The following is an 11,916-nucleotide window of genomic DNA, read 5'->3' on the forward strand; positions in this document are numbered from 1 at the left end:
CATCTTCTTATTTGTTTATCTCGAAAACACGTTGACAGCAACCATCACCGCATAATTAGAGACACGAGACGATTTTTTTTCGTAATAATTGACCGGACCTCGAAACTTTGAGGTTATGAGAGGTCATTTTACCCGCCATTATGAGTTTTATGTCAAAACTGCAAAATATCAGTTTCGTTTGACCACATAGCTGATTAAAAGTGGTCCTTCATTGGGTTTTTGATAAGTGACCACTTTTTGTTTTTGAAATGTTGTGCCGGTGACATTGCCGTTTTATCTTGACATTTTTTGAAATTTATTTTTGCTTGTTTCTTTCTGCCGATCGGTTGCATGATTTTGTGTCCTTTTTTTCTAAATATTTCTTTATTGAATAATGTTCAATCTTTAGTTTGGCCTATTTCTGCATTTATTTCAATTACTATTATGTGTACAGTTACATACCTATTCAGATGATCAATACCAATTTAAAATGGTTCGTGGTAATTCAAGAGAGGCTCTTTAATTTGACGCCCAGATTTCTGTCACTTTTCGACTATTAATCACATGTTACGTGGCATTCTTAAAACCGAAAGGGGTTAAATTACTGACCACGAAACATCGTCGACATGTCACAACTACAAAAAGCGGCGCCACCCGCCATCTTGCATCGGCGTTACGGCGTGAAACCGTCTCGTTGGGTATCGTATCAGCCTGGTTGACGTGATCTTGTGACGTCGATCTTACACTCGACACTTTATAGGCCAGTTATTAGTTATTTGGATACCTGAGGTTTAGAGAGCTGTAGTCAATTAAGAGGCTGTAGTCAAAAGAGAGGAGCACGTAGATATGGTGAGGTTGCGTTTTATTTGATTTCTAAGTTACGTAAGTTTGTGAATATTTAGTAGCAATGCTTCTTGCTAAAATGGTGAACTAAAACTACGCATGAAGTTTCACAACCCATTAAAAACGTGAGAAGTACCTAACTAGCATTTCGTAACAGTTTCCTTGTTTTGATTATTAATATAAAGATAGAACACATAGAATAAAAACATTTGACCAAGATCTCTCACTGGATGTCACTTAAAAAAATAATAATTTAAACTAGTATATTTGCACTTATATGATATTACTCCCTAACCAAGTGTCGTCCAATCAAACTGGTACAGATTTTTTTATTTGTAGATTCTAATATTTGTACTAACTTCTTTGGTACCCTGTTTAACATATCAGGAAGTACAAATGACCATATTCTCCCACTATATACATTGTTATAATTTGGAAGTTTAAATGTACTTCCGTCTTTTTTATTCTCCAAAAATGGAACTTCTTCTTGGTACTAAGATACAATTGCTAAATTTACTTTATCATAAACATTTAAAACTTTACAGTATTGGAACCTCACAGTATAGTTTATCATAATTATCTTTATATTTGCATTTTTTCACTTTCAAGTGTACAATTTTCTTTAGCAGTCTCATTTGTAAGTCATATATTTTTTTTAATATTATTTGTACGTTCTGCCATAACTAGCTAGACCATAGCATATTGACGAGTCAGCCATTGACAAATATAACAGTCTCAATGTGTTGTAAGGTATCCTACATTTGAGAATACTAATATTTGCCAAAATCGCTCTCAGTCTTTTACATACGTGGACTACATGGGGACCCCAGCAAAACCTTTGATCAATTTTTATGCCTAGGTACGTGTGGTCTTTGACAATGTCAAGTGGCTCACAGCAACAGTGAGTATTTTGAGAGTGCATACATTGGTGATCATGCGCCACAACTCGAGGGCTTATGTTAACTTTTAAGTGTAGTGAATGAAACTTACGGCGCCGAAGGGCCGAAAAAACCAGTACTAAGACATATAACTCAGTAAGAATACAGTACAATAACATCTTCAGGATGCTGTTGGGACTGCCACGCACTAGAGTGCCGATGTTTGAAACGCGCACAGATGACGTTTATGCCATTACGCGAAAAAAAAGCGTCGTCTCTGCTAAAGCGAGTGCGTGACAGTGGCAATGCCATCTTGAACATGTTTAGTTTTGACTGTACAATTTTAAAGTTTGTATTTTACAATATTTTCATTTATTTATCATATTTTCAAAATTCATTAGAATCATACTAACATAGTTTTAAGGTTTTCTTTTGTAACTAACACCATTATCTTAAGATAAATGGTTTTTTATTATTATTATAACAAAAACATACAGGAGAATTTCGTCAACTCGATAACTTCAGCTGTAGCTCTGTTGGTATAGAGTACCGTTACGGTACAGCGTGGTCATGGGTTCAAGCCCCATCGGGTCGAAGAAAAAATTAAATTTTCTATGTGTTCGATCTTTGTACTAATAATAATAACAAACTAGAGAAGTTATTTCACAAAAAAATCTCAATAACACAGTTGTCATGTTTCTTACAATTATTTGGTGTCTAAGATCAAAGGACGATTGTCAAAATGAAGTAAGAAGCAACTAATAATGATGTGGTCTATAGACAATGTACACAATATACAATATAAGTACGGTTACCATGCTGGACTGCCATGCTAAGGTCCCGGGTTCGATTCCCGGGTCGGGAGAAATATTTGTATGACCTACATTTATTTCTCTCGCGAGTTTGGGTGTAATTTGTGGTTGTCTATGTGTGTTTTTTTGCACGGCACCTGCGATACAGGGTTTTCCTAGTGCGTGCCTGTGAGTGTATTAGCATATGTATGTGTTAAAAAAAAACGTACAATCATCAGCACAGAACAAAAAAGTCATGCTTCGGTGCATATCAGGATGCGTACAATTTTTCTGTTTATCATACTTTTCAGAAAGGTTGGATCCGGTAAAAGACTTGTGCCGAGAAAAATGGAAGGTACATTTCGACGAAAGGTCACTACGTAAAGGAATATGCTACAGAACTACAGAACAATACAACCTGGTCTATCGCAGGGTCCCGGGTTTTATGTAGGGAGTCCATTGGCTGGCATGGACAGGCTTCAATCTGTACTTATTCCACTAAATAGTTTTAGTTATTTAAAGAGGAAAGTTAATTCTAAGTACAGAAAGTGTAACCCCGTCATTCACGATCACAGTTAAAAATCCCGGTGAACCGCAAACGTGTGTAGTGATTCACAGTCAACAATCATAGTAAAAAATTGTTTTTAAGTTTGTATTGATGTTACTTACTAAGGTAGTAGAGGGTAAGTTTGTAGAGCGCCTTGTGAAGCACCACCTGTGAGAAATTTATGAAAGTTTTTTCTTCACTCAGGGATCTTTACAATTACCAGCCGCCGACTAGAGATCTTACTTTAATAATTGTAATTAAGTTTTTAATGAACGTCAGGATGTTTCATCAACATGATATTTAATTATTTTTTTGTGAATTTCTCCACTAGTTAATATAAAAACAAGTGTTCGATACACTTAGAAAAAATTTACTACGATCCGGGTGGATCTCCTAGCAAACCGTGGCAGACGCTATACCAACTAAGCCACGTAACGAACCAACGGACTTTACGAATTTTTCCATGTGTCTGTTGCTAATTAAGCTAGTGTTGTCGAATTTTGTTTGTGTGAGGCCATTGTGACATAACTCGATATTGCATTTGAGTGCACCCGTTTACTTGTAGTCGTACTCTCTTGCCCCCCAAAGAATGGTAGAAAGTTTTGTTTGAAAAATAATGCTTTCTCTCCCGTGTTATACGCTCTAAGCACGTCAATATTGGAGCAGTAAATTCTGCTCGGTGACAAGGGTATAGGAGCAATTAATTTCCTATCGTAGGTGTTGGTACATCCAATGGTGTTTAGCCATCTTACCTGTTAAACGTGGCGGTTCTGCCACATTCTTCTTTGAGGATATTTATATTTCGCACTGCATTTTTAAAAATACATTCAATCAGGATTTATCCCAGTCAGCCTTTGCCTAAATGTTAAAAATCACGTATCAGTCAATAATCAGTAAACGTAATAACAAAATGCAAAGTCATTTGCAGATCACCGACTGTGAATCGCGAATCTCGACATCTAAGTATCAATATCACTTCTAACACAATGGTATTAAAACTCTTTTCCCTTTCGAATGGCATGTAGTATTTTTTATTACTAATACGAGAATGAATGAACTCTACCACGACGGAACAAGGTCTAAAAGAGAAAAGAAAATTTTTGTTACCTGATATGGAATCTAAAATGATGTAGTTTCTTCAGGGAATTTGCTGTTCCTTTGGGATTTCAGTTATGTGGACTATTGTAAGAAATGGCATTGGTTGACAGTGTCTATTGGTGGTTTGTGCGCACGTTGTCAAATAGATAGAAGGATAGCAGTCGCAGTAGAGCTCCTTGTGAAAGAGCTCGTTCAGGGAAGTACTGCCACCTTACCTATCTCGTAATGCGGGCATTACTGCCTTCCGGTTTAGAACGGCAAGGGTGCTGGTGAAATTACAGGGACTTATCACCTTATGTCTCAGGGTGACGGGTGTAGTGAAAGTGCACTCAGATCTTTGCGATGTAATGCTCTGAGTGGCACTGCAACTGCTTTAGACGGGCGTGTCGTTTACCACACTTGTTCTTGTTCTTGTTCTTGTTTACGACTTGTTCGCCCCGCCACTTGATATCATACAAATAAATATTGAAAATCTGTTTAAACCCTTTGTTGAAAATTGCATTTATTACATCGTTGTAGAGTTCAACATTACAAATTAAAAAGCTAATAATTTGTGTATATTAAAACCTGACTGTACTGTACGGTACAGACTCATGCTGAGAATGAAATTCGCGACGTTCACCTCGCAAATAGTGTGTAATCAGTTTTCAAAGCAATACTAACTATTAGACAATATCAACATCAGATACGTTGCTCTGATCCCAAAGTAAGTAACTAGGTAGGACCCTTGTGTTGTGGAAATCAGAAACAATGATAGTAGGTAATGGAACTATTTTTCCGGATTTAAATCGCGTATATTTGTTTTTCATTTCATTTCATTTATTTATTGCTTTTCACAGGTATGGTACAATTTAATAAACTTAAAACTATGGCAGCATACATGTGATACCCTGTAAGGGCGTTGCAAATTAAAGTTAAGTGATAGTTACAATATAATTTAGGAACAATCCAAACTTAAAACGTAGGTAATTAATTGATATGGGTATTATTATTATATTTAAATTAAATTAAATTATATTTAAATTAAATTAATTATTATTTATACATGTTCAGCACTATATATAAGTCATACATTTAAGTCCCAAAACAATCCCAATCATGTAGAAGCATCAACCATGAGACATACAGTCAGTTAAAAGATGAGTTCTTTATCTTGGCCAACTTTCAAATACTTTTATCATCGAAAAACTCAGACATATTATAATAGGTTTTTAGGATGAGAAAATCCTTTAATTGTTTTTCAAAAACCTTATTTTTATCTAAATTTTTAATATAATTAGGGATATGATTATATATTTTAATTAACATAGAATGTGGAGCGCATGAAAATAGTTTTAAGCTAGAGAAAGGAACTTTTAGCTTATTTAGATAGCGATTATTACGCCTTATTAAATTTAGTGGAGAATATAAGTCTGCATGTTTTTTAACAAATTTACAGGCTTCAAAGATATATATACCTGTTAGGGTGAGAATTTTAAGTTTAGTAAAGTGCGGTTTACAGGAGGCCGTTTGTTCGATGTTGGTCAATATTCTAATACATTTTTTTTGAAGAACAAAAATTTCATGGCAGTTATTGCAGTTACCCCACACAGTACGATCCCATAGGCGAGTCGCGAGTGGGCAAACGCATAATAGGTTGAGAGGGCCGTTTTTAGATTAGTAACACGCTTTAATTGTCTAAGAGCATATATGAACGAAGACAGACGGCTCGATATTTTTTGTATATAGGGTTTCCAATTTATATGTGTGTCTATCTCGATACCTAACATAGTAGTCGAGTCTACAATTTCTAATTTAGTTGATTTATATTGATAATCGATCTCCAGGGCAGGTTTTTGGCGGGGCTTAAATTGGATTAATTTTGTTTTTTTTAGATTGAGTTGTAGGTTGTTGTGATCAAGCCAATCTGTGATTGAGTTCAATACCGCATCTAAGTCCTTCTTTAGTGAATTAGTACATGTGCAAGATAAAACAATAGAAACGTCATCTGCGAACAGTATGCTATCAAAAGGAATTGACTGAGGAAGATCATTTACGTACACTAGAAAAAGAATACAACCCAGAACACTTCCCTGAGGAATAGATCCGGTGATAGGAATGGCATTGGATCTGATAAGCTCAATTTCTCCAGCATGGAAATTAGTATTTACTATTTCAACGCATTGGGACCGATTCTGAAGATATGACTGGAACCATTTAAAAGCTATGCCTCTTACACCAAGACTATAGAGCTTGTCGAGAAGGATTTTATAATTTACTCTATCGTAGGCCTTGCTCATATCGAGTAGCAGACCCACCGCATATTCTTTACTGTTTATTATGTCTAGTATTTTCTGTATGTACCTATAGATGGCTAGAATTGTAGTTCTATTTTTGCGGAAACCGTATTGACTGTCATGGAGAACCTTGAACTTCTCGAGAAATGCAATGAGTCTTTTTGACATAGCCATTTCCATCACTTTGGCCGATGTCGGTAGTAACGCTATTGGACGGTAATTGCTTAAGTCAGTTTTATCGCCTTTTATATGGACTGGCTTAACTAGCGACATTTTTAGAGCGTCAGGGAAGCATCCCTCACGGAAAGATTGATTTATTAGTAAAGTAAGTGGGAGGGTAAGATCGTCCACACATTTCTTCACCAAGTACGGCGGAACTTCGTCAACACCAAAGGTAGTTTTATTTTTAAGACTATTAATTATTTTGTAAACCTCATTTGGGTCTACCAATTGTAAAAATAACGAGTTGCTGACTGTGTTCATTACATTTAAGCCTCTGCCATGTATAGAATTATGCGTGTTACTAATTGTAGAAAAATAGTTGTTGAAACAGTCTGCAATTGTTTTTGGGTCCTTAAGTATTATTCGATTTTGTTGTAAGGTAATGTTTTGTTTAACTGTCCGAGGTCTACGATTAGTTTCATTATTTATAATTTGCCACATAGCTTGACTTTTATTTTTTGAATTTGTATATCTATGTGTGTGTTTTTTTAATGTTTTACAATATACTTTATAATAATCATGTATTATTTTGTTCTTTGTTTGCGATTTAAGTAATTTTATTAGTCTTTTATTACGACAAGATAATTTGAGTCCTGGGGTGAGAAAGGATTTCATGGGTTTATTACGTAATTTAAGATTTAGTTTAGGTATACATTTATTTAGCGTTTTATGAAGAATGTTATTGAATGCATTATAGTTTTCGTTCATATTATTTTCAAGTTTTATTATATCATTCCACATTATAGTTTGAAGTTCTTTCTTGAATTTACTTATATTTTTATCATTATATATCCTTTTTACGACCGAAAATTGCTTTGGAGCTTGAATACACATTGGCATAGAGAAAAGTAAGCCTTTATGATCAGAAAACCCGAATTCGTTGACTATTAATTGGTGATTATTTGACTTAGTATTCACAAAGATGAGATCTATACATGTTGAACTGCTTTGGGTGATTCTAGTAGGTTCTTTTACAATCTGTAGAAAATTATACGTTAACATAATATTTTTTAAGGCGTTTTTAACTATAGTATTTTTTAAGAAGTTAACATTAAAGTCACCACCTATCAAAATGGTTTTTGTGGCATCCTTCAGTGATAATAATGTCAAAAGATTTTGTAAACATTCAAAAAATTTATCTTTGTTCACGTTACTATTTGGCCAGTATAAGTTGATTATTAGTGAGTTAAGTCTAGGTAATTCTACCGCACAAATCTCAAAAATGTTTTCTAGGGATAACTGTATAATGTCGTTTCTGGTTTTCATCTCTTGGTTTTCTTTGATTAGTATGCACACTCCTCCTCCTACGGGCTCTCTTCTAATTTTGCGACAGAAGCTAGATCCTATTATGTAACCTGATACGCTAAATAATTCTAGTTTTTCTTTATTTAACCATGTTTCCATCAAGCAAATGGTATGTATATTTTGGTTAGCTTCAATAAAATCCTCTAGTAAGTGCACCTTATTATTATTATTTTTTCAAACAAACCGACGTTTCGGGCCCTTTACAGGACCAGGTCAACCGTGACCATGACAATACCGTAAAAACCGTCCCTTGGTTGATGGACTGACACTGTGGTTTGCAAATAATGAAAAAAGGTACTTGGTTGACTTTGTTAGCGTTTTTTAGTCATGAGTGGGTAAACTACATAATAAGTAGGTAGTTTTTATTTGATATGTTGACCAGGTCAACCGTGACCATGGGACCTGTGGCCCGAAGCGTCGGTTTGTTTGAAAAAACAAATATACGCGATTTAAATCCGGAAAAATAGTTTCACTTCCTATGTGTAACAATCGCGAAAACCTAAGAACTCGAAATGATAGTAGGTATCATAAACATCCAGACCCGAGACAATATAGAAAATTTAGTTCTACATTCACCCGGCCGAGGGATCGAACCCGGGACCACATAGATGGCGACACCTTGAAACCCGGTGTGTAAACCACTCGACCACTGAGGTCGTCAAACTGAACGAAAAGCTATTCTATAGTAATTTGTAATAGGCATATCTAAATTGCAAGGTGCGTAAAGCCAGGGTAAGTAATTTCCTGTGCTGCCACCGCAACGAATGCGGCTATCTCTTAATCGCAACACTTTGATATCCGTTCCACCGACTGTACTTGAGGAGTTTGTTTCCAGGTATTTCAGTAGGGCATTAGTTGAAAGCGGGTGTTTCAGGGTCACGAACACGATCAAAGTGTAAAAAGAAAGCTTTTAACAACTCTCGGAATATTATATTCAAAGAAACACAGTGCATGCTCGACGTGACCATATGTCCCGCTTCTGGGTTTCGTGTCCCGCTGTCCTCAAAATACTTAAAAGTGTCCCGCTTTCACAAAACAGAATACACGTAATAGTAAATATTCCAAAATGGCGCTAAAGCGAAAAATATATAAAGCCAACCGGACATCGAGCACCTGACTACACAAGATTACTTCTTTTTTTAATATTTAACTCATTAAACAATTTTAGTTCTTTTTATCTTTTTCTGTCATGAAACATTTCATAAGTATCATGAACTAGTATTTTATTTTTAAAACAATAATAAATTTACGGGCGTCCCGCTCTGTGGGAAAAAACAATGGTCATGTTAGTTATATACTACTACTTAGTAAATTAGTAAATTTACTGCCTCTGTGGCCGAACGGTTACCATGCCGGACTGCCACGCAGAGCTCCCAGGTTCGATGTGTGTCCATGGCACCCGCGATACAGGGTTTCCTTAGTGCTATGTTGAATGTTTGCGTTATTATTATATTATTATTATTACTAAAATACAAGTTAAAAATATTCACCCTCAATCATGTATTTATTTATTTTGTATTTAAAACATCCGAACCAAGTTTGAAACAAATCACACCACACGTTAAAAAGTTCCCATACACACTTTAATACCCCATTTCACCCCTCTTTAATTTAGTAGTTTCTTGGTCCATTTTTTTCCATTTGCAATATAGGTAAAATATTTATACTAACTTGCATCTTTGTAAGTTCAAGGAACACAATTTTTCTTACAAACATTATTAGACTTTTATATTCATTTAGGGGTTGAATTTCGAAAAATCCGTTCCTAGTACGCCTACATTAGCCGTAGAGTAGAGTTGCAGTAGCAATAGACCTCCTTGTAGAGTTCGTCCAGGGAAGTACTGCCACCTTACCTATTTCTGCCGCCAAGCAGTAATGTGTTCCGGTTTCGAAGGGTAAGGGTGCTGGTGAAATTATAGGCACATGGGGCTTGTCAACTTACGTCTCAGGGTGTCGGGCGCAGTCGCAGTGCCCCTCAGACCCCTTTGTGATTAAAGCTCTGAGTGGCACTGCAATTGTTAGGGACAGGCGTGTCGTTCACCACCAGGCACACGACTTGATCGTCCCGTCACTTGATATTTTAAAATATACACATTTCAAAGTCAAAAGTCTCTCGTACCACAAAAACTCAAAGATTCTTTTTGTAATCGATTTACGAAATCGATTTAATTAATTCGCAAATAAACAAACACTTTCAGGATAAAGAGTGCCTAGTATTTATAATAATATGTAATGATTGTAATATGAGTAAATTCCAGTAGTAATAATGGTATATAAAATAGATTGTTTTATTTACTGGCGATTACTGTACTTATATGACAATAACAAAATTTAATGTTGTATCAGACCAAATCTTAAACAATCGTGTAGGATTGAGCAATTAATATAGCTTTAGCAATAATAAAAGTACAATAATAAATATCGGTGACATTGCCTGGCTAATATAATCTTTAATAAAATTATATCAACAAAGAAATAAACGTCTAATATACCTATATCTTAAACCAATACAAGGCTTGGTAACTAACTGCAATTTTGACGTACAGACGTAGAAAAATATTGCACACAAAAAAGAATCATTGGTACGCGCAATACAATGATATTTACTGAAGTGTAATGTATTTTCGATTTACAACAAATTAGTACAGGACAAAAATACTTAATTATTCAACTCAATATAAATTAAAAAAGAAAATGCTCGTAAAATAAATAATCGAAAATTTTGCAAATAAATAACAAAAGTTACTAGAATCGTGTTTGCTTGGACTTAGGCGACATGTTTTTTTCGATTCTTTATTGTGGGCATCTGCGTCGTGGCACCTGACCAACCTCGCATCCTGTCAGGTAAAGTGTATTTTTTTAATTTTTAACTTAAATTGATTAGATTAGTGCATCGTATGGAAAACTTGATGTCAGGTCAACAAAATTCCTCGAAGATATCATTTTGCGGATTGACTTCGAAATCATCTTGGAAGACTTTTACCTGTGATCATGCGAATGACACGCAATCCGGAGTTATTTAACAACTAGATTTAATGGCGAAGGAAATTTAATGATAAAACTTGCATATCTCGGAAGATTTCGTAGATTCAGCAGTGTAGCGTGGGTTGTATAAAAAGATTGTATAAAAAGAAGATATTGTCTCATTGGGATCGTGATGTTGCGTTTGACAATTTGTGTACTCAAGAATTAACAATTAATGTTAACGAGGATTCAACTGATGATTTCCGTTCATATGGAGAAGAATCCGACGATTAATTACAATAAACAATAAAAATTTATTACAATTATTTATCATTTATTTCATTTCATTATAATTTATTAAACAGTTACCAAAACTTATCAACTTTAATAATCTTCGTTACATAACCTGTTGACTCGATAAATATCGGCGCTAAAGAGCACGTCGCTTCACTAAAATATAAAAATAAAAGAGTCAGGAAGTATTGCATTTTTTTGTCTATAGTTGTATGTCAATAATTACGGAACTTCGGAGGTTAAGTCAATAGTTAAATAAATGATTGGACGAATTATAACATTATATGTTTTCGCCTAGGTCATGTTTGCACCACGGTTTTTTTGCGTAGGATCATAGTCCGAGATCACTCTCTGTGCGTGCGAGTGTGGCCTAGAAGACGGTAGCTTGGAACATATTTTTTTCAGTTGTCCTAATATTTCTGTCCCGCTTTATAATTTGTTACCTCCAAAATTCCCCCGCCCCACTAACATAAATAATCTTTAAACTTTTGTGTTTCCCCTCCTATATTTCTATTTTAAGTAAATTAATCCAGTTAAATAATACATATATATCTTTAAATCCGTGTTATATGTTTGTGCTGTCTTGTTTTAGATTCTCACCTGAGCACTTCCGTGGACCAATCCATCAACACCGGTTAATGTCATAATAGAACTCAGTCCTTTTTTTTATTAATCGACTTCAAAAAAAGGAGGAGGTTCTCAATTCGAATATATGTTTT

The sequence above is a fragment of the Hyposmocoma kahamanoa genome, unplaced genomic scaffold, assembly GCF_003589595.1.
Source record: "Hyposmocoma kahamanoa isolate Upper Pololo Valley unplaced genomic scaffold, ASM358959v1 138, whole genome shotgun sequence".
Taxonomy (NCBI): domain Eukaryota; kingdom Metazoa; phylum Arthropoda; class Insecta; order Lepidoptera; family Cosmopterigidae; genus Hyposmocoma; species Hyposmocoma kahamanoa.